The 27,967-nt window shown below is 41.4% G+C and overlaps 1 protein-coding gene and 1 long non-coding RNA gene across 2 annotated transcripts in view; one reads left to right on the top strand and one right to left on the bottom strand.

The window, feature by feature from the left end:
* Positions 1 to 55: 55 nt before the first annotated feature.
* LOC131274778 (uncharacterized) lies at positions 56 to 27,943 on the bottom strand. Its single transcript, XR_009182059.1, has 3 exons — positions 27,464 to 27,943; positions 2,036 to 2,121; positions 56 to 362 (listed from the first exon to the last, which is right to left on the bottom strand). It is a non-coding gene; the product is annotated as an uncharacterized lncRNA (long non-coding RNA).
* Positions 19,551 to 27,967, top strand: part of PARP11 (poly(ADP-ribose) polymerase family member 11) — a 75,231-nt gene continuing 66,814 nt past the window's right edge. Inside the window, exon 1 of the mRNA XM_058282603.2 lies at positions 19,551 to 20,006. The gene's annotated coding sequence lies outside the window, so the exon portion shown is untranslated. The remainder of the gene's footprint in view (positions 20,007 to 27,967) is intronic.

Genomic DNA, 27,967 nt, shown 5'->3' with positions numbered 1-27,967 from the left:
TATTGAAGAACATGAGAAAAGTCCTGATACAGTAATTAGGATGCTTTCAGCTGCAAGTAACAATTACCCAATCCAAAGTGTCTTAAATGTAAGAATACTTAATGTTTTGCATAATAAGAAGACAAGTGTAGGTAGATCCAGGGTTAGTTAATTCAGCAAATCAAAGATGTGATCAAAGACCACTTTGCAGCATCCCAGTAGGACTTTTTTTTTTTTTAACTATTTTATCATTTTATTTTTTCAAGGTAAAAGAACAAATCTTTTTTAACAGTTTGAAATAAAAAGATACTTTTCAGGATTTGACTTCAAGAAAGCAGGTTTGAATACTACATTCCTTCAAAAGTGAGAAGACTTGCTTTTTCCTAGAAAACCAAGGAAATGATAGATTAAATTACAAAAAGCTATTCTGATAAAAAAGACTTTTTTATACTGATTATTCAGGAGAAAAACTGTTTAAAAACTTTTACTAAAACGGACTGATGACATCAGAAACTTTGAGAAATAACAATATTTAACTTTGTATTAGTATACTATTAAAGTTTTTATTTTTTTTTATTTTTATTTTTTTTTAAAGATTTATTTATTTATTTAATTTCCCCCCCTCCCCTGGTTGTCTGTTCTTGGTGTCTATTTGCTGCGTCTTGTTTCTTTGTCCGCTTCTGTTGTCGTCAGCGGCACGGGAAGTGTGGGCGGCGCCATTCCTGGGCAGGCTGCTCTTTCTTTTCACGCTGGGCGGCTTTCCTCACGGGCGCACTCCTTGCGCGTGGGGCTCCCGCACGCGGTGGACACCCTTGCATGGCACGGCACTCCCTGCGCGCATCAGCACTGCGCATGGCCAGCTCCACACGGGTCAAGGAGGCCCGGGGTTTGAACCGCGGACCTCCCATATGGTAGACGGACGCCCTAACCACTGGGCCAAAGTCCGTTTCCCTACTATTAAAGTTTTTAAAACCTTATAGATAGACCTATCAAATCTTAGTCAACTTTAACCATAAAAATTCCTTTTCCACAAACTTTCTGCACTTTCTGTATTCATTCAGGTTTTGTCCCACATTTTACTCTTTCTTAAAAACCAATCACTTTGTCTTATACATCTTACTTATATAAGTTACCAAAATGTTTTTGGAAAGTGTCTCCAAGCAAATTTCTTAAAACATACAATTACTTTCAACAGTAAACAAACTTGTTAAAATAATGATTCAGTTTGCTTATATGCAAATATAACATTTCTTCACTTTAAATACTTAGTAGCATGCAGTAGTAGAAACAGTCTTTTAGAAACAAGTTGGCAAGTGATGCTGATTGCCTACCTGATTTCCTGTTACTCACATTACTTTTTGTTTTTATTATTATTTCAGTTTATGTTTAATAATGACGCTTTGGAATTTGCCATTTAAACACTTTAATTTAAACAATGCTTCCACAAACTTCTTATAATTATTTTTAACTATGTAGGTTATAATTACTTTAAGAGAAATTTCACCTTCACAGAAACATTCCTTTACATAAAGTTACCACAATAGCTTCTACAGTTTGCCACATGTTTTCAAGTCCTGTCCTGCATATGTTCGTTCTGATCTTATGAAAACTAGCCATCTTCTTTTATGACAAACACACTTTCACAAGCAAACTTATTAAATTTTAGTCAGCACTCCCATGAACTTTTTACCTTTTTAAATATTCATTTAAGTTTTATATCTTTTATTTTATCCTGTGAAGAAAAAGAAATTATTCATTTCAATTTAGGCAAGAACTATTATGTATGAAGAAACTTATAGTAATTTCATTAACCAAGACTTATAATTTTTATCATTGTAGAGATCTCATTAACATGTAAACTTATGTATTAATATAAATGCTTATTTAATTTTTGGTCATTTGAATAGAGCTTTTGTAGAAATTTTTATATATCAATTCATATTACCATCCAGAGATATTAAAATATACACTGACATTGAACAGCAAAACACAAAAACAATTACATACAACACACCAACAGAAACATAAAATTTACAATTTGACTCATAATTCTTACTTTTTTGGTGTAGTTGTTTTTAAGTTCTCCATCATTTCACATCTTAGATTTTACTGCTTTTAAGGTTTCTTCTGGAATCTTGTTGCCTGTAACATGCAAGCTTATTCTTGGAAATACTTTTATTATTTATTAGCAACAAGTTAAGATAACTTGAGCAGCATAAATGCAGTTAAGGTTTTATTTTTTATTTTTTTTAATTTTTTAATTGATTTTGTAAAAATATTACATTAAAAAAAAGAGGTCCCATTCGACCCCACCACCCCCACCGCACCCCTCCCCCCCCCCCCCAGCAACACTCACTCCCATCATCATGACATATCCATTGCATTTGGTAAGTACATCTCTGGGTATCTCTGCACCTCATGGTCATTGGTCCACATCATGGCCCACACTCTCCCCCATTCCATCCAGTGAGCCCTGGGAGGATTTACAATGTCCGGTGATTGCCCCTGAAGCACCATCCAGGGCAACTCCAAGTCCCAAAGGCGCCTCCACATCTCATCTCTTCCTGCCATTCCCCATACCCAACAGCCACCATGTCCACTTTTCCCACTCCATTGCCACCTTTTCTCTGAGGTCCTTGGATTGGTTGTGTCCGTTGCACCTCTATGTCAAGAGGAGGCTCAGATTCCACATGGTTACTGGATACAATCCTCCTGCTTTCAGTTGTAGGCACTCTAGGCTCCATGGTGTGGTGGTTGCCCTTCTTCAACTCCATCTTAGCTGAGTGAGGTGAGTCCAATAATTCAGATTGTAGGAGCTGGAGTCTGTTGAGGCTCAGGGCCTGGCTATCATATCGTCACTAAAAAGACTCAATCCCCTAAATATATCTTAAACCCCAATACCAACTACAATTCCAGTAAAGTAGCATGATAGTCTTATGGAAAGAGATCCCCTCTGGGTCCAGTTTCATCACGCAGAAACACCAGCTCCATAGAAGGGCCATCTGACATGGCAGTGAACCCTATCTGCCATGACCGTAGAACCCGTGGGTCCCTTTAGCCCTCAAAGGAACCAATATCTGGGGATTGTATCTCCAGTAGGACTTTTATTCTCAAGTTTTTCCTCCCACAGTTGCAGGCTGGATGTCTTAGCTAGAGTCTAAAATCCTCCTTACATAATCCTGTTCTGAATTTTTATCAAGGAGATAAACTTTTCCCAGGAAACTTCAGCTCCAGTCTCACCGCCTAGGACTGAATCATGAGGCCATACATGGGAGTCTGGGAATGTATCTCATCTTCCCAAGCAAAGGAGTCTTGGAAAGTATCTCATACTTTTAGTCTTGGGAGACATGCTCTGTCATCACCTAAGGGGGTGGAGTGGGACAGACTGCTGTTGTGTAGGCAATCAAGAGACTCTGCTACACTCAAATAAATGTATGGACAGACTCAAAAGCTCTCCCCCAAATTAAATCTATGAATTCAGTGCACTTCCAAATAAAATTGAAACAAGTCCCTCACCCCACCCCAAGGTACATGCCTATATATTTCTACCAAGCAGTAAATGTATTTATGAACCAATTGCTTTAATTTTTCTTTGCAAAGGATGTTGCTTTGCTTATGCTGCTCCAATCATGCTTCACTTCCTCCCATGTTTCTGAAGTATGCACTATTCCCTTCTTCCCAGGCTCCTCGACTGGGTTAAGAGTTACTGTGGGAGGCAGTGGGAAGTCAAGAAGAATTCTAAATGAACGGCTGACATGATCAAATCTGCACTTTAGAGAGATCACTGGGCAGCACGAAGATGGGATAGAAAAGAAAAACAAGGCATAATCTAGTACTAAAGGGTTTTTAAGTCTACCTGAGGAGATTCCAAACACACAGTGTAAAGTACAGTGACTCTTCAAATGGCAGCCCAGAAGAGAGCACCCAGGCTCTCACGTGGGGGCAGAACTAGAGTTGGAGGACTGGGCTTTGCCACTTGAGCACTTGGGACCTCAAATTTCTCACCTGTGAGATAATGACAATACCTACTTCACAAAGTGTTCTAAGAATTAAATTATACGGCGTAGATGAGAAATGCTGTGATTGTCAAACATGCTCTAAATGTGAACCAAGACAGAGCACGATGAGATTCTATCTGAGCTACAGCGTGTACTGTGGCAGCAAAATGAATGACACTGACTTCTTAGCGCCTCTCCCGCTATAAATCCTTCTTGGGAGCAAGGTTAAAAGGAGGGTAGCTGTATAACTCAGAAAGAAACATGGGATCTTCCAGTGGGAAGGAATCGTTGAGGTTATTATTTCAGCCCCCCACTCAACGCAGGAATCCCCTCTCCAAATCCCTGACCAGGTGGCCCTCCTGTCTCCGCTTGAACACTTCCGATGGTGGAGGCGTTCCTCCCTCACAAAGCTCTCACTCCGCTGGGGGCAGCAGGAGTGGTGATAAATGGAGTTTAATTCAGTCTCCCTCCAACCTCTTTTCCCGTGCCTTGGTTCTACCCTCTGGAGCAACACAAAGCTAATTCACTCCCCTTCTCATCTGACAGCTCTGTCAAGGGTTTAAAGACAGCCTTCAGGGGTTCTCTAAGCCTTCCCTGTCCTGAGATAAATGTTCTCCGTTTGTTTTCTTGTTTTTTAAATTTTCATTGCTCCTCACATGACAAGGTTTCTAAGACCCTTCACTAACCTGGTTGGTCTTGCTGGCTTTCTCACTACTTTGTCAGCATCCCTTTTAAAATTCCACCTCTAAATGGAAAAAATGGACATATCCAGCAGTGAGGCAATTTAAACAAATGAAGGCATATCCATATAATGCAGAATATTAACTCTACATAAACCACATTTTAAAAAAAGATCTATTTTACTTATCTTATTTATTTCTCTCCCCTTCCCTGCCTCCCCTCCCCCAGTTGTCTGTTCTCTGTGTCCGTTTGCTGCGTGTTCTTCTTTGTCTGCTTCTGTTGTCAATGGCACGGGAATCCATGTCTTTTTGTTGTGTCATCTTGCTGCATCAGCTCTCCTTGTGTGCAGTGCCATTCCTGGGCAGACTGAACTTTCTTTAGCACTGGGCAGCCCTCCTTATGGGGCGCCTCTTTAGCACTGGGCAGCTCTCCTTATGGGGTGCACTCCTTGCACGTGGGGCTCCCTTACATGGGGGACACCCCTGCGCAGCCCGGCACTCCTTGTACACATCAGCACTGCACATGGGCCAGCTCCACACAGGTCAAGGAGGCCCGGGGTTTGAACTGCAGACCTCCCATGTGGTAGACAGACGCCCTAACCACTGGGCCAAGTCCACTTCCCAAAACCACGTTTTTAATACTTACCTCTAGGCACCTCCATCTCACTCAAAAATAAAGACCTGAAGATGTTGACGTGGACCAAAATGATAAGAGTGGCTATCTCTAAATGGCAAGGCACATAACTTTTTTTTTAGAAATATACTTTTTTAAAAATTCACTTTTTTTTATGTCCCTCCACCCTGCTCTTTTTTTTTTTTTTGCTGTCTATGTCCATTTCCTGTGTGATCTTCCATATCTACTTCTCTATTTGTCTTCTCTTCTCTTTTTTTTTCTTGTTTAGGATTCACTGGGATTTGATCCTGGGAACCTCTGATGTGGAGAGAGGACCCCTGTCACTTGAGCCACCTCAATTCCTGGTTTCTGCCGTGCTTCATGTTGACTCTCCCCTTCATCTCTCTTTTTTTGCACCATCATCTTGCTGCGTCACTCACTTGCGTGGGCACTTGGCTTGCCACGCAGGCACTCATGTGGGTCCTTGGCTCACCATGTGGGCACTCGCTCGCTGCTCAGGCACACTTTCTCTTTCTCTTTTTTACCAGAAGGGCCCAGGGATCAAACCCAGGTCGTCCCATACAATAGGCTGAAGCCCTATCACTTGACCCACATCTGCTTCCCAGATAACTTTTGTTTTCTTCTTTATACCTATATGCACTCTAAGTTTTCTACAGTGACTTGACTTCGCTCTCAAGACTTTAAAGAACACAAAAGCCCAACATGTCTAAAATGAAGATGCCCACAAGGCCCGATGCCCTGATGCAGGCAGGCCAGCGGTCCCGCGACACCTCTGCTCTGACCGTTATGCTTCCACCAACGTTGTCTAACGAACCTGAGCTTTTTGCAGCCTTTTCAGTGTTTAATTTTATCTGAGCCCTTTGATCCTGAAAACAGCTAAGGTGAAGGAAGACATCCCCCCCCTGAAAATGGCCTACTGCAAAGAACCTCCTTCCCCATGCACCTTAGATAACACTCACAGGTGCCCCCTTGTTTACTTACAAGGCCAGACAGACCTTCCACATTCCCAATCTCTGCCTCACCAATGATTGAGCCGAACTGCTGCTCCCCACTGATCAATTGGAACAAAATGCTTGTTAACCAAACTTTGGTTAAGCTCCTCTCCTTCCTCCAGGCCTTGTAACATTAAGAGGTCTTCTCAGAAAAGAGGCTGCTTCAGTATTAAATATTCTCAGATCAACTCTCTGAACACATCAGTCTTTCATTCTTCTTCCCTCCATTTGGTTCTTTCCTCTATAAAGAAAAGCTCTTTTTGCCTAACTCTGGAGATACTTGAAGACTTCATGGTCAGGGCATTCTCCCTATGGCAACAGTCCCCTCCCTCAATTGCAGTAGCCCGTTACCCTTTGCAAGAATCCTTTTGAATAAAATCTCTCCTTACCAAGTTCAGACTTGTTGGTTTATTTTTTGACACATCAGGATTTTTTTTGGCTCATACTGAAGCTTTTTGCCAACTGAAATCCCCAAGAGCTTTTCCACATTATCTATTGCCAATAGTTTTAATAATTGAGTTTTTTTTTTTTCACTAAAATGAAAAACTTTCATTTTTTTCCCCCGTGAAATTCCATTTTGTTTGTTTTGGCTCATTATTCAGGCAAACCATATTCTGTGTCTGTCACGCAGCATATTGCTTACATTTCTGTTTAGTGTCATCCACATTTATACTTTGACATACATATCTTTCATGCCATTGAAAGATTTTTAATAGACCAGGGCCCAAAACAAGAACCAATGCATCTTGTTCTATACCCCTTTCTGGGCTGACCTGGCTCAATCCAACAATGATTTCTGGGTACAATGTTTTGCTCAGGTGTGACTTCACCCAGCTGTACATTATCCACTCGCTATCTCTTCACCTTGCCATAAGAAACTTTGTCAAAAGCCCCACTGAAAGACCCGCTATCCCTGATACAATTTTGTGAGTTTAAAAAAATAAAATAAAAATGAAATGATGTCAGTATGATATGATTGATTCTGTGGAACTTGTGCTGGCTATTAGAGATCACCATTTCCTTTCCTATGTGATTACAATCTAACTCTTTAATAACCCAGGTTATAGTTTGCTGGGATCAAAGTTAAACTCAACAGTGCACAGTTTCCAGAACCTACTTTTTCCCCCTTTGACAACTCGGACACTTGCCCATCTCTAATCCTTTGGCACCGATCCTGAGATTCCTGAAAGATTACTGACAATGATTCTATGATTTAATCTACAAGTTTTTTTCAGTCCTCAGGGGTGTAATTTGTTAGGGCCTGGAGACCTGAGCTTATTTAGAGAGGCCAAGTATTTATTTTCTAAGGAGCTTCTCACCTAGGGCTGCAATTTCCCTTTAGCCATGTTTATACTACTCTTTCCAGTTTCAAGATCATTCTCAGAGATAGCGAAGATGCAAGCTAAATAGGAGTTGAGCAATTCTGCTTTCTATCTGTCATCTGCTGACATTACACCATCTGCCTCCAGCACTGGATCTGGCCCTTCCCTATTCTTCCTGCTCATAACATACTTTCACAAAACCCTTCTTGCTGTTCCGGAGCAGTTTTGCAAGTCTCAGCTTATTCTGACCCCTAGCCTTGCTAACAGGACGGCTACAGATCGGAGACACTCTTTCCTCTTCATCCTTGATTATGCCCTTCTTTCCCCACTTTTGTCAAGGCTCTTTGAAAACCTGAGAGTGCTGGCTCTTGTTCTCCCCACTGCGTCCCTCTCAGGATCACTTGAGATTTTATTGTCAGAATGTAATTTTGGAGAAAATGGTTCTTTAAAGCATCCTCTATCCATGTATTCTTAAAAAATAAAAATAAAACAAACCAAAACAACAGCAACAAAAACCTCTTCAGGCATACTTCTTCTCACAGCTGCAAATGAAATCTGATTAGCAACTGGTACTGTGCATCTTAAGCTCATCATGGTGAATTTTCCTAGAAAAACCTATGACAAATGATGAAAAGTGCTGCTTAATTCACTTCAAAAAAGAATGTGGAGGAACTGTTCCTTCCAGTTCATTGTGCAATGAGAAAGAGGGAGGAGGTAGAGATTAGGTAAAGAGGGGGAATTACTACTGAGCACCAGCTACACTATTTCATTTAATCTTCACATCAATCCCTGAAGATAAGCACAATGCTGATTTTGGAGATGGGAAAAATGAAGCTTAGGCTAAATAACTTCAAAGAGCTTTGTTCACAATCCAGTAGATAAAGCCAAGAGTCCAACCCAATGGGTATGATTCCATTGCTCATGCTCTTTCCTCTACTTTAAAGGGTGAGGGTAAGCAGCTCACAAGAACATTCAGCACAGAGATATGCCATTTGGGCCACATCAAATGTTTTAAATTGAATTTATTGCCAACATTTAGAATTCAGGAGATTTTACATCAAACTCTTGATTTCCAGCTTCTTTTGAAAGCCTCAGGACCATGGCAACCACTGGCCAAGCTGAGTAATCATCTCTTAGACAGAACCCAACTTCTGCCTTCCTTCATGTTCTCCACATGGTCCTGCTAGGTATTTGAGCTTGGGATGCCCTGGCCATGCTGTTGCTCCCTTATTTTTCCTGATTTCAGAGCAAATGCCTTCTGCTACATGCAACAGAAGGCAATCGCAGTTATGCAAACCAAAGATATGTCTCTTACACCCAAGTCAGCCTTATTATTCCCTGGAAAAAGAACTTTGGGACCCTGAGGAGTTTGTTTTATTCAGCCTGTCTTGGGGTCCTCTGCTTCCAGTACTATACTGTTCTGTGTTTCTTAAACCACAGAGTCTAACAAGCAGATCATTTAAGACCTTGAAGTCTCTAAGAATGGGCAAAGGAGTTTGTTTGCATGACTGTCTCAACAGGGCTCTCCAGCATGGTAAAGCCCATTCTCTCCCCAAGTCTCCAGTGAAGTCTGCCTTTGTGGCTGGACACTTAAAAACAGAACATTAAAAATATCTTCAGGCTTAGATGGCCCATGTGGCGGAGAGAACCTAGGTTGGGAATCAGGAACCCTGTTTCTCAGTCTTGGTTCTTGGTTCTGGTACTACAGAGTCACCAGTGTATAGGACTTTATAGGAATAGAGACCTCAGGAGGCAAGACTCACACTAGGGCTGGTCTTAAGAAAGAAAAACAGAGGGGATACTCGAGAGTCATTTTGAAGGGAGAAATTCATTCATTCACTCAGCCAAATCGGTCATTCAGTAAACATTTATTCTGAGCTCACTGTATTTCAGGCACATTTTAGACAATAGAGTTTCAGAAGTGAACAAGACAGACAAAATCCCTACTGTCGTGGAGCTTACATTTTCATAGGGGGAGATAAAGACTGTAAACAAATAAGTAAATATACATTTTGTCAGTTGGTGATCAGGCTGTGGCAGAAAAGTCAAGCAGGGTAAGGGGGTTAGAAGGTTTGGGCTGGGGGGGCGGAGATATTTAAATGATTGGAGCCTCATCACCAAGAACCGATGGAAGGATGCAGTTCTGAAGGATGTAAGGAAGCAAGTCATGCAGGTATTTGGGGAAGAACCATGCCTGGCATGTTTGAGAATGAGCAGAGCGCAGTGTGACTGGAGTGGAGTATGCAAGGGAGAGAGAACAAGTGGACATGAGGGAAGGCAGGCAACTGGGGCCCAGGGTATGGGGGTCTTGCATGCCATTGTAAGCACTTTGATTTCTGTTCTGATCATCATGGGAAACAGGGAAGTGACGTGATCAGACTCACATTTTAATAGGGTCGTTCTGATAGTTCTGTTGAGAATGACTAGAATGTAGGCGGCAAGGGTTCTAGAAGCAGGGACCCCAGTTAAGAGACTATTACATGGTGGCTTGACTAAGGCAGTAGCCTTGGAAGTAGTGAGAGGTGGTTATTCTGTAAATATTTTGAAGGTTAAGACAATAGGATTTGCAGAAGAATCAAAATAGGGTATGAGAGAAAAGAGAGAGCGATTGGGAGAAAGGGATAGACAGAGAGAGAGAGGTAGAGAAGAGAGAAAGTGCTGGGAGAGGAGAGAGAGGAAGGGAAGGAGGAGACTCTGTGGTCCAAGGTTTTAAGCCTGAGCAACCAAAGGATACAGATACCAGTAACTGAGATGGAAAAGGCAATGGGTGGAGCAGATTTGGTGTCAAGACCAGGATTTCAGTTTTGGATATATTCAGGTTGAGATGTCTATTAAACATTCAAATAGAGATTCTGAACAGGCAATTGGTTATGCACACAAGTAACTATGGAAAAAAAAAGCAAACCACAGGTACCATAAGTGTATTGACTGTATTTAAAACCATAGACTGGACGAGATCACTAAGGAAGAGAGTGTAATTGGAATGAAGGAGAGGTCCAAAGACTGGGCCCTGAGCACTCCAATAGGAAGAGGTAGGGATATAAGATGGAATCGGCAAAAGAAACCAAAAAGAAATGTCTGGAAAGGAAGGAGGAAATCGAAAGAGGGTAGCTTCCCAGAAGCCAAGTAAAGAACGTATAATAGAGAAAGAACAGAGTGATCAATTCCACTCAGTTGTACCAAATGCCAGAGAGGGGCCCAGGAGGATGAGGACTTAGACATGACGATAGGATAAAATGTGAAGAGACTGTTGATGATCCTGACAAGAACAATTTTTGTGGGGCTGGTATATGTGTGTATGTATGGGAGGGGGGGCTGTGGCAGGACAGAGTGGGTGCTGTGAAATCCTAATTCCAGTAAGTTCAAAAGAGAATGGGAGGAGAGAAATCAGAGACAGCAGTTTAAATAAGTTTTTTTTTTTTGAGGTACCGGGGCCAGGGTTGAACCCTGGACCTCATATGTGGGAAGGTGGTGCTCAACCACTGAGCCACATCAGCTCCCCTGTGTTGGCTTTTTTGTTTGTTTGCTTGTTGTTTGTTTGTTTGTCTGTTTTTAGGAACCGAACCTGGAAACTTCCATGTGGGAAGCAGGCACTCAACTGCTTGAGCCACATCTGCTCCCCTATCCACAACTTTTTAAAGGAGTTTTGCTATGCCGGGAAGGAGAGAAATGGGATGGCAGCTGGAGGAGGAAGTAGGGTTAAAAGATGGGAGCCTGTCTGAATGCACATAGGACAGATCCAGTAGAGAGAAGAAAACTGATGACTCGGGAAAGAGGGGCGAGCTGCTAGGACAATGTCTTAGTACATCTGAAGGGTGGGATCAATGCACATGTGGAGATAATGGCTTTGGCAAGGGGCACAGAGAGCTCATCCCTGGTGATGGTTTAAGGCAAGATACAGGTAGGCTGGCATGTGGAGTGTCAGGAATACATAGCAGGAGCCAGTCTTGTGAGCAAGGAAAGGGAGAGTTCAGAGGGCCAGGGCCAAAGATCCATGGAAAGGTTGGGGAGGGATGATGTGTTCAGTTTTAGGAACTGAGTCTGAGCAGATGCCAGGTGGAGGCCTCCTTTAAACACGAGAGGTTTAAGACAGAGCGCGCCCGGGACTCACAGATAGAAATGAAGACTGGGAGCTGCCTTCAGAGCCAACGGCTAGACCCATGAGATTGGGCAGGCTCACTGAGAAAGCGAGGGCACAAGGCAAAGAGCGTGGGCCAAGGAGGGGGCTTGCACTTAGGAAGCAAATGTGTGGTATGTGTGCATGTGTACGAATGTGTAAGAGTACACACGTGTACCTTTGTGTGCATGTGTGTGCATGTGTGCACATGTATGTGTGAATGCGAGGAGTTTGTGTGAGTGTGTATGCATGTGTGTGAGAGTGTGTGTGCATGCTGGATGGAAGGTAAGGGAAGCAGCAAAGACAGAAAAAGAGCTTTGCTTTATTCTTCCCCCAAAGAAGTGAAGGCAACTGAGCATGCAAGGGGAGGATGGGGAGAAGTGTACTTCCTGAAGGACAGAGCCACCAGCTGGGTCATTTGCCTCAGAGGCCCAGGGGAGGGACAGTGGAAGAGTGACCAGATTTGGGGAGAAGGTCACTGGCTTTCAAGCAAGCAGCTACAGTACAGGAGCATGGCAGATGCCAGATGGCAGGGACTTAAGATGCAACCCAAGAATGAAGTGGAGACAGTAGATAGGTGTAAGATCCCACATGTGCAAGGCATTTTCCTATGAAATAAAAGGAAAACATACAGAGGCTCTAAAGACCAAGCAAGACATTTTAAGAGCATTCTAAGATGCATCAGAAAAGGAGAGGATGGGATCATGGAGAGGAACAGTCAAGAGACCAGGGGTAGTGATGAACCCATGCCTTTGTCAGAGTATTTCTGCAGGGACTTCTTGTGGCACAGGCAGAAGCTTCACGTGGCATGTGGAAGGAGCTTTCCATGCTTCTCAGTTGCCCCATAGCCTCCTGGCAAGATTGTACAAGGACATGGGAAAGTGAGATGGATTCTATCCTAAAATCCCTGAGATCTGTCTGGAAGCTCTCATGGCTTGGTGGAGACCATGTGAAACGCAGCATGTAGATAATGAGTCTTACGTTGCTTTCTTCATCCCTCATCCCTTTTTCTGTTTATTTTTCCACATGCCTCTAAGTCTGGATGCAACAGCATGCCTTTGAAAGGTGTTCTAGCAGGGCTTTGATCAACAGAAGTCTAAGAGGTTCCTCTTGCGGCCGATGCCTTTAGGGCTGGACCTTGAAACATTTGGGGAATGATAGAGCACTATGCTCTGGGCCCTAAAACAGGCTCCTAGCACCATCTGACAAAAACTTTTATGGACACTCAGAGCTAAAAAATTTTTTTAAGAATAAAATGGGGGAGAGAGAGGGGTGGGATACATGGGAATTCCTTATACTTTCAATGTAACTTTTCTGTAATCTAAAACATCTTTAAAAATAAAGTTAAAAATTTAATATGGGAGAATTTGGCTACAGAATACTGAACGTGTAACAATAAAGCAGTAAAACCTTAACCTATTGCATTCTGGAAACAGTTGATGTTATAAACTGGAAATTTCCTGGAAAAAAAAGGCTTCATCCTCCTGTCCTACTGTTAATGCTTATGCTCTTAGAAAAGGTCTCATCGCATCCTCAGAGCTGAAGTGGGACCAGTTATAATTTACACTCTGGAAAGGACTTCAATTTTTCTTATATTTTAGAGATAACTATTTATTTTTTAACATTGAATTCAGAAAATAAAGTTAAAAAAAATCACCTCTCCACTCAACACAAAAGCCAATATCATGGAATAAAACAGATACTGCTGAATTCTTGATATATGCCAGCCATTGTGCCGCATGCTTCATGTACACGATCATTTAATTTTCGATACAAATTGATGAGGGAAGAACTTTATCGTCCTTAGTTATGGGTACTGGAAGTGAGGCTCAAAGACATTCACTAGTCCAAGATGCAGAGTTTGTAAATGGTGTATCCCAATCCCAATCTATTCCATTTAATACGTGTTTCTTCACAGTGGGAAGGCCCTAACGTTATTTAATAAGCATCTTCTTACATGACTGCCTAGCCTTCGCAGCACTCCTGCTGAGGAGGTTCCCAGTAGAATGAAGACCTTTAGGAATTCCTACAACCATGGCTTTGCCTCCTTGACCGAATGACCCCTGGTGCCAATGGAGCTTGAACCACCTCTGAACTTCTTGGGGGTCAGTGAGGACCACTGAGACCCAGAAATGGAGGCTTTGCCTCCTGCTGGTAGGAAGCGGTATAGAGAGCAGTGGTGAGGCCAACACCCCTCACTAAATGTGGGATCGCTGCCAAGTGACCAGGCATCCCTGAGCTTCCATTTGCTCAGATTGAAAAAGGATCTGATAATGCCTCTTCTGCCCAGCCTCACAAGGCTCTGATCCTCCTCCCTGAAGGGATTCAGGAGGGAAGCAAGGAGGAAGGGAGTCCCACCCAGTCATCCCGAGATGGCAAAGCAGGAGGAGAGGAGAAACTGTCTGGGGAAGCCATTGTCCAGGCAATGGGCTGGTCTGGAAACTGTTACCTGATGAAGGTCTGGGGTAGGACGGGAGTCAAAGGGTTCAGGCATATGAGGTTGGCCTCACAGGAATAGGGTTTTCCAGGGAAAGCACTTCCCTTGACTTGAAGTGGCCAGGTTAGACAGTGCCCCTTGGGAAAAAAGGGAGAAGTGGCTTAGGGGCATATTTTCTGGATTGTTGCCTAAAAGAAAGCAGGAGCTTATGTTCCCATGCCTGATGACAGATCCAGCAATGCATGGCTACAGTGTTGCTTTCTCACACTTCCACATATTTGTTTTTCTGTAAGGAGTTCCTGTGTTGTCATTATTTTTAACAGTTATAAACACTCTCATTTATTACAACCTTACTAAGCACCAGCTTTACACACATTTGCCTGGGAAATTTGTGCTTATCACCTCCAACCAGGGTAATGAAAGAGCTGGACAAACACTGCTTTATAAACCTGGGACCGACTTGATAGTTGGGAGCATCCATTATAACCATACATGATTTGACCTTCAGTTCCTGATTTTTCCCTGGAGATGGAGGGCTACCTCTAAGGCAGAGGTAGCAACCACCAGAGAAGTGAGTGAACTGCTTTTCTTGCCTGTGGGGAGAAGGGTGAGTGTTTGTCAGTGCTAGACGAGGCATGCCCCACAGGAATGAAGGTTCTCTTTCTCCTATATTCTATTTAATCATGGGCCCTTGGCCACAGCACATTCATAAATCAGGATTGTAGCATAACACTTCTTGTACCACATAGTTGTTATTAGTTTATTGATTGTCTCTTTTTCCCAGACTACAAATTCCTTGTAAGCAAGATCTATACACAGTTGATTCCTGTTATTTGTGGTAGTTATGTTTTGTGAAGTCATCACGAACACTGAAGTAATACTGTAACCATTACTCATAGGGGAAATACAGGGTTAGGTTTCTGAGAGCCTCTGGTTGTTTTAAGTTTCCAGCAACCTTGTTTTATGTGTGTTTCTGCTTAAAGACACCTTATTTACTATACATTGTTGATTCATTAACATTGAACTCATGGCTCACAGCACTATAACTTATCCCAGAATGATGCTTATCTAACAAACGTATTTTCTCCATAAGGCACATCTCGGCCTTCCTATGCTTAGGAACACTAGACAGCACCTCAGCACTACACTTAGGGCCATTTTAAGCAGTGAAATCACCAACAAAAGGATAAAAACATGGTTCTGAAGATACAGTGAGAAGGACATGTTAACGCTGCAAGAGCTGAAACAGGAAGGCAGAGCATCACCTTGTTCAACCTCCCCCAGGAATGCACACTTGAGGTGACCAAAATTTTTCATTTCTCTGTGCATGTTCTTAAATGACCACAAAAGCACCGTGAGTGTTGAACTGGGGGCTTCAAATAAACTTTAGTGAGTAGATGAATTCACAAATACGGAATCCACAAAAAATGAGGCTGGACTATCTTTTGCCTTCACATCTCTAATGCCTAGGTCCACAACAGGGTCAGGTACAACAGGTCCCAGCACATGCTGGAGGAAGGAATGGCTTCTTGTCTCAGCTCTGTTTTTTGACTTGCTTTGCAAGATTGTGAGCAGCTGGTTTTTGGAAAGACTGTTTTCTTTCTGCTCAATCTCATCACCAGTCTTTTCTCACAATTATAGTACTTTTATGACAGTGGTGTGATTCTGAAGTGTCTGTGAAGATTATTACAAACTTATTACTTACTATGAATGAGTAGTTGACAAATGATGGGGAAAAACCAATCCCCCTTTTCTATGTGCCTGCATGCATACAATCCGTATTTGCTGGGATGTCCACATGGTATGGTATAAGACATGTGAAAGTAGTTTTTCCATTATCAAGAAATGTAACATACCACTTGCCAAATGAAATAGAAGCCTGACTTTCAACCCAAAGATTTAGATTAGGTTAGATTTAAGTTGGATTTGGATAGGCTCCAATGAGTCAGACTTGATCCTGAACAAATGAGTAATTTTGTAAATATTCAGCAACTTTTCTCAACTTTCTATCTGTAGTTGCGTGGGGAAGTTTTAGTTTAATTATCGATGTGTAATGAAATCTTTTTCTTGTCTCAAAATGAAATGTTTTCTAGTATTAAGCTAACTAAGCAATGGCTCACTTTTCTATGGCTCCCAAGATGAAAAAGAATCTTCCTCGTATTACATAATTACCTAAATGTTCTGATTAGATAAACTGATAATGGTTTTGAATTCATTCAATATTCCTCCCGGGTTTATTGAGCATCCCCTGAGTGTACAGGATAGTGCTCAACATGGTGATGGGGAGTGGTAGTTAAACCAAGAGCAAAACAATTCTACAACACACATACCCCCAAATACACTATTATGATTACATGTCAGGTGAAAAGTACTGCACTGACTTCTGGAAATTTAGAGACTGAAGAGCATTCTGTGCTTGGAGTGGTTAGGAAACACGGAGAAGTGGTAACTGGATGGGACCGTAAAGGAGGGGTAGAACCTGACTCGGGGTGACTGGGAAGATACTGCACCTTAAGGAGGGGACCTTAGCACATGGCACACTCAGGAAAAGTGACTGGGTCCATCTAGATGGAGTGAAGGTTTATATGAAGTTGGAATGAAATGTTGGGGCCAGGTAATGTACTCTGAATGTCACATTAAGGTATTTGGATTCTAAACCAAAATTTATGTTCATAATTAAGAAGGGTAGAACACATTTTATTTAGAGGAAACAAAGTCAAGACAAATAAGAAAAGTATAGTAAGAAAATATTAGATTACATGAGATATAAAACATAGACCTCATAGAGGATCAGAGGTGATGAAGCAATGAGCAGCAGTGCTTGTATTATTATTATTATTATTATTATTATTATTTAATGTAAATTTATCCTAGAGAGTGAATCCAACTGAGATTGGGAAATCTGAGTTGGTATCAGATGTGGAAAGGGCCTTTGACTCCATCTGGTCCAAATGCCTTATTTCACAGATGGGGAAATTTAGGCTAAAACAAAATCAAAACCTGCCTACATTCACTAAGCTAGTAAATTGCAAAAGCCAGAGCTAGAAACTAGTGTGGTCTTCTTTCTATACCCTCCCCTCCCTTAATAAATTCAAATCTCCAGACTTAGACAAATCACATCCCAGGTTGCTCAAAGAACTCACAGAATCACTGTCAATAATCTTTGAAAAAAGCATGGAGAATAGGAGAACTGTTAACAGACAAGAGAAGGAGAAAGTTGTCCCAATTCTCAAAAAAGGGAAAGGGGCATATTATAAAAACTATAAACCCAGTCAGCTTGACAATTATCCCTGGCAGAATTCTAGAACAGAATTTTAAAAAGCTATTTACTGCACAAACATTATTATAATAATAGAAATGAAGGGGGAAATAACCCACAATTTCACCACTTTAACCCATCAACTGAACAGATTATTAAGTAGACTCTTTGTAAGTCTTTAGAAAAGCAGAGATCACTCAGAGCCAACCCGAAATCTCAGAAAACAAAACATGTCTTCATGTTATTCCTTTTTTGATAGGGATATTAGATTGGTAGACAGAAGAGGCATCAAAACCATACTTGCTTTCAGCATGGCATTTGACAAGGTTTTTCATAATCACCTTGTGGATAAGACATGAACTGGCTGATAGCCAATGGGTGCAACCATGGCTGGGGGAAAATTATACTGAAGATTGCTGACGAGCACACAGATACCAGTCTGAAGGGAAAGTGGGGTGATGAGCCATGGAGATCTCTCTCTTTTCCACTACCCTGATGATATTTCTGCCTGTGTTTTCGAGGAGATGCTTATCAGAGAGATAGCTAATATGGAGGATGATAGAATAATCCTAACAATAACAACAAACACTTATTAAGCACTTATTATGTACCTTGAATTGTGTTAAATACACATTTTCCACAAAACAATCACATTTAAATAGTACCACTTCATGAGGCTGGCATCATTATCATCACCATTTGAGAGAGGAGGAGAGGGAAATTTTAAGACCCAGCCCGTGAGTGGAGGAGAAAAATTAGAATTCCAGGGATGGTTGGCACCAGCACCTGGACTAAATGATTTAAATAATTTTGAAAGACCACAGCTATGGCCTTAAATCAGTGTGATATAGTGGGGTTTAACAGTTGCATTTTAATTTTTAAAATCAATTGCACACAATAGGATTGGGTAGATCTGACCTGCCATGTCCCTGTGAATGACCTGGGAATTTTAGTTGACCCCAGTTTCCGCAGAGGCAACAGTGTGACATAGCTGTGAGGAAAGAGGCACAGTATTTACATCAAGGCAGCTGACGCCTTGTTGGCTACATTTTAAGACCATTGAGTGAAAAGTAACCAGGATAGATCCAGAAGCCATGCCAAATGAAAAATGGTTGAAGAAACTAATGCTATTTAGACTGAGGAGGCATAAGCCATCAAATATTTAAGGAACAGTCATATTTTACAAGGCGGACTGTTCTGCAGTCTTCCAAAAGGAAGAACCTGGATAAATAAGTGGCTCAATCTCAGGCAGACCGTTCTACCTATTGGAATTGTCTAGAAATAGAATGGGTTACTACTTTGAATAGTCACCTTGTCATTACTGAATGTGGCTTAACAGGTGGAATGACTACTGGTTAGTAGGGAGGGAATTCCTTTGTGAGTTGAGAGGAATATAGAGGCCAGATAAGCTCCTTCCCAAATCCAGAATTTTAAGACTCAATTTTAAAGGTTAACTTATCTGAACTTGGTTAGTGGTTATATTTCAAATAGTGAATTATTCATTACAAAACCACAAAATTATCTTCAAATAAATCAAAACAATCTGGTAGGTTGGGAAGTAGGAGGGTTCATTTAATTTTTTTTTTTTAGGAAGTACTGATTATCAAATCTGGGGCCTCATATATGGGAAGCAGGCGCTCAACCATTAGCTGCACCCACTTCCCAAGGGTTTGTTTAATTTTAAGCTATCTGAATCCATATGAACATCATCTTACTAAAGAAGACCCATCCCACATCAGAGTAAAGAGTTAAGACACCCCCTTTGGTGAAATGAGCAATTAAGTCTCCTGACCACATATCTCTATTTTTAGTATATGTGCTGCTGAAGCGAGCACATATATCTCTGTTTTTGACACCATACAGCAAGGAGCCTGTAGTTCTTTATAAATACCTTTACTCCTAAATACACATTATACTGTTTTCATTCAGTCTTGACCATTTGGTTGATTTAGGATAAAGGGCAGAATTAGATTAATTATTGCTACTCCAGAAGGCTATTTTGAAATGTGCTTGACAAAAACTGATCTTGCCCATCTGGAAACAAAGGAATTCTCTGGCTTATTAGAAAGTTTGTGCTCACGTTTCTTTCTTTTAATTCTAAGCCATCCTTGCCTGTGTACCAGCGCCATCTTGTGTTGGAATGAGTGCATGTTCCAGCAAAGGAGGAAAAAATCCTGTTTCGGACAACCTTCGAGGGACCAACAATCCCTTCTGCACTCTGGCATATTTGGATTGGAAGGAACTTCCAGAGGCCAAAGATGTAACGCCCCTGTGTTCAGCCAGGCAGCTCCTTCCCCCAAACCCCTCTCTAGTCGCCAGAGTAAGTTTAAGTCCAGGAGGCTGGGGCTGCAAGAAATACTCCCAGGACAAATGAAAGTGGAAGAGCTGAAGGGGAGAGATCACTGCAGTTTTTTTGTTGTTGTTTTATTTCCCTTTAGTTTCATTTTCCTAGAACTCCTAGGATGTTAAGGCATGCAAAGGCGTGTGGCTGGAGACCTGTGGAAACGCTCACACATAGCCTCACGGAGTGGGAAAGGTTCTGAAGGGAAGAATGAGATAGGAAAATGTCTAAATACCTGCAGTAGAAGGTAAGAACTTAATTTTTTTCAGAGCAATGATTTTTTGAGAAGTGGTTGCCAGAAAGATCTTGTTCAACCCTATGGCAACGAAAAAGATTTGTCTCAAAACCATTCCGTGTTTTATTCATTGATGTCTGAAGAGAAGGGTATTATATGCATTCCTTTTCTAGTTTTAGGGTTATTCAGGACTTGGGATAACATTAAGAATCTTGTATCCAACAAAAATACAACCGTGAGACCAGAATTATCCCAAATTCTGAATATAAAACAAGGGGTATTGGATTGGATGATTGCTAAGGTCTGCTTTCTCCTTTGAGAGTTTCTTATTGTGGGATTGGAGGCCATTTACAAGATTAACAAGAAGTATCTTTGTGTCACAGTGACCAAAGGGTCATAGGTGATAAAGGAACCAGAGCTTGGCAGGATAAGATCCTCCTTTCCTCTTTCACAGTAAATCTAAGGAAGGCACACTAACCCAGAGATGGGGACCAGGGATCTGGGCATTCATTCATTATGCTCCACTGTTTCTTATCCATTATGTTCTCTGGACATACATCTTCATTCAAGTGTTACATGTAGCATGTTTTTAGTCTCCTTCAGTATATGAAAAATTCTTTAAAGGCAGAGACTGTATCTTTTGCTTCCTACATCTCTAGGCATTTTCATGCTGACATACAGTCTCAGGCCCAGCATCTAACTTGTCTGACGATGACACCAAATCATTGACTGAAAGAGCTGGAAGCAACCGTGGAAATCATCCAATGAGCTCACTTTTCAGAAGGGAAACTGAGGCCCTACAATGGAACGTGATTTGCTCAGTATCACACCGAGATTGGCTGGGTCCCTGGGACTCCTGCCTGTTCCGGTCTCTGACACTGTACCTCAAGCTTCCCTCCCGATGACAGCCGAGAACACGTGCCCTCCCTGCCTCTCTTGAAGCAGCTAACCACGTGCACGAAACTGCTGCCAAACCCCATGCATACGAATATTGCCTTCTACTCCAAAAAACTTACGTTTGTTTTAACACAGAAAAGAATGTTATAATTTTTTCCCTATTAAGTGAAATTGGTACTGAAGGTATAATGGCTTTTCCTTGGCTTAGTGCTATAATCCCTGGATTCAAAACAGGTTGTCAGTAACTTCTGGTGGAGTGCTTGGTGTGTAGGAACAGTGCACATCTCTCTGAGTGTGGCTCTGGGTGCCCTGAAGCTAGTGAAAGAGATAGAGGTCAAAAGAAGGGTAAGTGAGGGAGGTGAAAACCAAGGTGCTATGTCTTTTCTTAAAAAATTAATTGTATTTTTAAACAGCTTTGTTGATCTATAATTCACATACCATACAACTCATCCATTAAAGTGTACAAGTCAGTGGGTTTTAGTATAAAGGTGCTGTGTCTTGGGAGAACAGGACAGAGAAGCGAGTGAAGAGAGAAGCTGGTTATGCACGTGTCACCAATACACCCCTTCCATAGCACTCTTTGGAGTGGAAGGAATGGGGATCTGAGTTTTTCAACTCAATTCATGCTCTGTCCTGCCTCCTGGTGATCTGTATGGCGTTATTAGTTTACAGAAGCACCCCCTCCCTCACCCCTCCACACACTGAACTGCAGCTCTGTCCATCAGTGTTTGCTTAATTTGCCGGGCAGAAGCCATGGAGCCCAGTGGTTAACCTGCAGGACACAGCAGTTCTTAAATTGGTGGGGAAAGGGAACAAAGGGCCATGGAGAGGGTCAGAGGTGATAAAGCACTGAGCAGCCGTGCTTGTATTATTATTATTTTAATGTAAATTTATCCTAGAGAGTGAATCCAACTGAGATTGGGAAACCCGAGTTGGTATCAGATGGAGAAGGGTTGAAATCACATTGAGAGATGGCATAGAAGATGATTGGGAGTGTGGGCCCTGGAGCCAGGCACCGAGGCTGAGAGCCTTGGTTTTGGGCAAGTTAATTAACCTCTCTGTGTCGCTGTTCCCTTACATATAAAATGGGGGAAAAGAAGAGTCCCTACTTCATAGGGCTGCTGTGAGGATTATATTTAAAAGACATAAAGAGTTTCTAACAGTGTCTGGCACACGCTGAGTAAGTTATTTGCTATTATTATTGCTGTAGCAGACCCCATTCAATCTGCACATCTCCTCCTCCTCTCCTGTCTGCCACCCCCATCCTGTCCCCGCCTTGCCACACACACGCACACACACACTTTACTCCTCCTCACTCTTCCTCCATACACCAGGCATATTCCTGCCTAGGAATTTTGCATCAGCTGTTCCATCTGCATCTTCCCACGTTGCCCTGGATCTTTCAGGCTTACTCCCTCACCTCCTACAAGCCTTTCCTCAAATGTTACCTTCTCAGGGAGAACCATCCTGACTATGCCCAATGTCCTTGACCCTGACCTATACTTTTTTCCAGAGTTATCACCTTATAACACACTATGCAACTGTGCTTATTTTTTTTAAAAGATTTATTTATTTCTCTCCCCTTCCCCTTCCCCCCACCCCGGTTGTCTGTTCTCTGTGTCTATTTGCTGCATCTTCTTTTGTTCCCTTCTGTTGTTGTCAGCGGCACAGGAGTCTGTTTCTTTTTGTTGCATCATCTTGTTGTGTCAGCTCTCCGTGTGTGCGGCACTATTCCTGGGCAGGCTGCACTTTCTTTTGTGCTGGGCGGCTCTCCTTATGGGGCGCACTCCTTGCATGTGGGGCTCCCCTATGCGGGGGACACCCCTCTGTGGCACAGCACTCCTTGGATGCATCAGCACTGCGCATGGGCCAGCCCCACACGGGTCAAGGAGGCCCGGGGCTTGAACCGCGGACCTCCCGTGTGGTAGACGGACGCCCTAACCACTGGGCCAAGTCCGCCGCCCTGTGCTTATTTATTGTGTGCGCCATTTATTGCGTCTCCCCCAACCCCTACTCAAGGCATGCCCCCCCAACCATCCAGTACATAAATTCCACAAGAACAGGGATTTTCATCTGTTTTATTCACTGATATATCCTAGAGACAGTGCCTGGAACGTGGAAAGTGCTTGCTAAATATTTGTTGAATGAAGAACTGACGAGTATTAGATAATCTGCTCTAATTTCTTGACCTCCCTGGGTGCTCTTTAGGAACAGGCTAACCCTCCACATGTCTGGGGCGACCTACGTTCAGATAGAACACTCTCGGGCTGCCCCTTCCACTGCCCTAGGCTTTTGTTCACTTCCCTCCCTCCTAATTTCTAAAATGAGCTTTTTAAATGCAAGTGTTTCCCCTTGTCCTGCTTTTAACCTCAAAGAACCTCGTGCTCTTTTCTAAGTCGTTTCTGTGGTCCCTTTCTGGATCATTCCTGTGAAGTCATTTTCTGGGCTGTGATGACCAAAACCCTAATGTGGCATTGGTAGAGGGAAAGCCCCAGCCAGGAATGCTGCAGCTCCGGAGCCCTTTCAGAATTCTCCATTCTCTAATTAGGATAGCCACACATCTCAGCTGCTGCTTGGGACTGCTGCTGTGAGCTGAATGCTGATGCCCATCATTGTGCCTAGATAATTTCCCCGAGCGGCAAAAACTAATAATCAGTGGTATTTTCAATAGAGCCTTTCCATTGAGTGTGGGTGAGTTATTTAGCACTTCAATTTTTTAGGTCTGCTTTAATTCCTTGTCATGTTTCCTAATTAGGAAGATGTGTGGAATTCATTTTGATTTTTTTTTTTTTTTGATGAATTCCTTCCTAGGAATGCTTATCTCGGCTTCAGCGAATGTTTCATCTGCTTGGTTCACCTCTTAATTCCTGCTGGGGCTGTTAACGCGGCAGACTTCAACAGCAGGGCTGAGTCTGGGGCTGCCTCATTGTTGGCTCTTTTTCAGACTGAGGCTGGGTCTTTATATTCAAGGCTGATGGGCACAAATGCAGCTCTTTCTCCCCTACTCCTTTGCCCTCCTTTGGCCCCTCGTCTCTCCTTTTGCGCCTTCTTCCGGTCTCCTGCGTCTCCTTTCTGTCTAATCTGGTCTGTCTCCAGTATCCTTTCCTAGCTCCTCCACCCCCCACTTCTGGCTGTAAATGTGGCCTGTAAAAATAATAATAATAATAATAATAATAATAATAATAATAATAATAAGCATCCAGGTATGATAAGATGGATAAGTGACGCTGTGACCTGCATGTCACCACTTAACTGGGTCCTCTTTTATCCTTCTTCTATTGTCTTAGGAGAGCCTGCTTTTTCAGGAACCCACCTTGCTGTTCTTTTCACTCATCTACCTCTTTTCTCCATCTCATTATTTTCATGCTTTCTAGTGAGAGGTCTCCCCTGCTACTTTCTTCCTCCCCTCTTCTTTCCCCTTGGTGTTTCCTCTGGCCCCTCCTGGCATTCAAAGATCAAATAAGTTCAACTGTGGGGCTGCAATCCTTCAGATTCCTGGGCTTGGTTTAGCGCGGCTTAAGATATCTCCACTCAGAGCATACATAGAAGACATGAAAGAAATGGTAAAATGTCTTCCATCTGTCTGGTATTCCTGAGAAAACGGGTGCCTGCAGTCAGTGTGCCTAGTATCTATGGCTGTGGCGCTTTGCCCAGAACTATGATGCAGAGGGAAGCATCCCCCCTGCCAGACTCTGTGTAACAGGGAAAATTTTGGACATTACAGGGAGAAGATAATCTATCAAAAGACTGTGAGAGGTTGGGCCCCAAGAGTTGAACACACCCTTGAGAAATTTATGAGAGATTCCAGTCAAGTTTTTTTTTTTTTATGAGGGCACTTTAGAAAATCCCAGATCCACTGCATTTCTTCAGCAAAATAAGAGGTAGATTATCATTATTTACAAACTTGAATACCTAAAGAGTCCCAGTAGGTTATGTAAATGAGGAAGAGACATGCTGGCCTGGTAAGGACTGGGTAAACCCAAGAACCCATTACCAAGCTAAGGGGCTTAGCATGGCTTCTGCCAATTGATGGCATATGAAAATACAATGTGTTAAAGAACTGGGAAATCTAAATTGTTCAATTTGAAACTTCCCAACTTTAAAATGGTGGCCACTTATCAAAAAATTTTTAAATATTCTGTTTGTGCTAAAGCTCATTAGCTATGAGTTTGTGACGCCAAGACTAAATGATGGCCCCATCCTACATTTGCTCTCTAACAGAGTGGTCCTAAGGCAGTAGCAATAAGAAAAAAATTATCATGAATATTTGCATATCTATTAGCAGTTTATGAAATGTTTTCCCTTCATATTACTTTGGGATATGACAATATAGTTTAAAGATTTAGCTCTTCAATATATATCCAAGCAGTTGTGCTCTCTTCCTTCTACTCTCTTATTACCAGCCAAGGTGACTCCAAGGCTTCAAGAAATGAAATATAGCTCCAACCCCATAATATTTCCAGTCAAATTTGCTTTGTAGAACTCCACTCTACCTTCAAAGAACTAATTCCCAAACTATTCAAACTGCTATTGTTCACTTTTCAAGGCTTGTATTACTCTGATACCAAGACTTATAAAAGACAATCCTAAAATAACACGAGTAACAATGGACCAATTTCCTTAATTGTAAAGAAATTTGAACCTTAAATAAAAGATTAACAATTTGAACCCAGAGGATAGTCAAAGAATAATACTACACCACAACGTAGAGTTTATTTTAGGGATGAAAGGATGGGTTGAATATTAGGAAATCTGTTAGTATAATTCATCATATTAATGTGTCAGAGTAAAAATGAATATAATAATAGAGCCTTGGAAGCAGTTAAGATTTAACACCCCTCTCTCACTAAACGCTTGTAGTAAACTAGAAATAGAAGAAAACTTATTTAAAAATGATGGCATATTTATACAATATCTAATACCAACTAGGAACAAACATTTGTATTATTCCATTAAAGACTGAATACCCCTTAACTCCTGCTTGAGTCTTCCAAGGTTTTTTTCTTGAGAATTTGGTCATTGCAATAAGAGAGAAAACCGCATTATTTGCAGGTGATCTGATTTTCTATATAAAAATTAAGAAAGATCAGCTGACAAGCTATTAGCACAAATAAGACATTTTTGCAGTATGGTAGGATATGTGATAAATACATAAAAGTCAGTAATTTCTCTAAATTACAACAGTGAACAAGTAGCAAAAATCATGCAAAAAAATCTCAGTCAGAATAACAACCAAAACTATAGAATACTCAGGATAGTTATATGTGGAAAAATTATTTTAAAATGTATTTAAAGATATAAAGTATCTAAAACATGAGGAGACATGCTCCTGAATAGGCAGTCTCATGATTTTGAAAAATTTGAAAAAGAAGAAAATTAGAAGAGGACTTGCTTTATCAGAGAGCAAACATTACAAAGCTATAATAATAATAAAGTTAGTTATAGCATAGGCATAGGCAGATTGTTACTAGAATAGTCTAGAACGTTCAGAAATAGTCATATATACATATGGAAATTTAGTTTGTGATTAATGTTGACACTTCGAAGTAGTGGGAAGAGAATGAAGGATTCAGTTAATGATATCAAGTAACTGGTTAACCATTTGGCAAAAAGTAAAGTGATTAAACCTACCTCAATCCATTTACAAGAATAAATGGGAGATTGCAAATTTGTACATTATTTTTTTTTAACACCTTGCATTGCTATAGTATAACTTTTACAACTGATAAAAATACATTTTTATAATTGTATTATTAACTATAGTCCATGGTTTAACCTAGGGTTCACTGTGGAGTGCAGTTCCATGAATTTTTTAAAGAAGTTATGCTAGTATCATATATGCAATTTAGCATTTTCTCTTTTAATCCTATTCATACATATATATACACACAAATATAGATGTTCCTGTGCAGTTAATTACATTCACAATATTGTGCTACCATCACCACCATCTATTACCAAAGCATATCCATCCTTCTAAAAGGAACTCTGTACATTTTAAGCGTTTCCCCTCTTTCCTATTCCCACCCTGATCCCTGGGAACCTATATTCTAGATTATGACTATATGAGTTTGTACACTATTCTTGAGGGTAGTTGGGCAATATGTATCAATATTCGAAATCTCCATAATCTCTTTTCAGGAAATTGCATTTCTAGGAATTAATTCCAAGTAAGTAAATGGACAAGTGTGCAGAAAGGTCAGCAAAGGATGTTTATTGCAGTTTTTGGAATAGTACAAAATTGAAAATGACTTAAATGTCGATCACAATGGACTGTTTTAGATATGTGTATGTATGTATGTAAAATACAAACTATGGAATGCCATAAGGCTAATTTAAAATTTATTGGAATGGAAGGAAATCCACATTATATTAATTGCAAAATGCCGGTTATACATGTATTCTTTGCTCACTTTTTTTTTTTTTTTAATGTATGGAATACATCCTTGAACTTCTGGTTTAAACTTCCTTAAGGGGAGCGAAGAGGTTTTCCATAGAACACTGTACTTGTCATACTATCTACAAACCATACTGATCTCTCACTCGCTTTCTTTTTTAAAAAAGTTACTTACTTTTTTCGTTCTTCTCCATGCGGGCAAGGACTGTATCTGGACCAGTCTTGTTCATTCCAGAGCCTAAGCACAGTATCTGGTAAATAGCTGTTATTTATCGCGTTCGTATCGTATGCCAAATACTATGCTAAGGCATTAAATAATTTCACTATACCCTTGGGTAGATTTTATTATTATCTCCTTCCTGAAGATTAGGAAATTGAGGCTCAGTTTATGAAGCTCGTCCCAAAAGCCACTGGCCGAACTGGAATCTAGTCCTAAATTTGTCAAACTCTTGGGCACTAACTACACTCACTATACGGTGATTGGTAAATATAGGTTCAGTCGGAAGGAAATACAACCAGCGTGGTTTAAGGATCAGGTGGCGAGGATGTTGTAACAGGGATTAGCATTGGAAAGGCGAGGGGACTAGAAGCCCTTTAAATTCTTTTCCAACAGATACCCGCAAGCCCCGCCCATCACGACCAGGAAGAGTGCGGCAGAGGTGGGCCGGGCGCTTCCGGG

Source organism: Dasypus novemcinctus, chromosome 20 (genome assembly GCF_030445035.2).
Source record: "Dasypus novemcinctus isolate mDasNov1 chromosome 20, mDasNov1.1.hap2, whole genome shotgun sequence".
NCBI lineage: Eukaryota > Metazoa > Chordata > Mammalia > Cingulata > Dasypodidae > Dasypus > Dasypus novemcinctus.
Note: the sequence above shows the minus strand (reverse complement) of the source record. Positions and strands in the feature narration are given on the sequence as shown.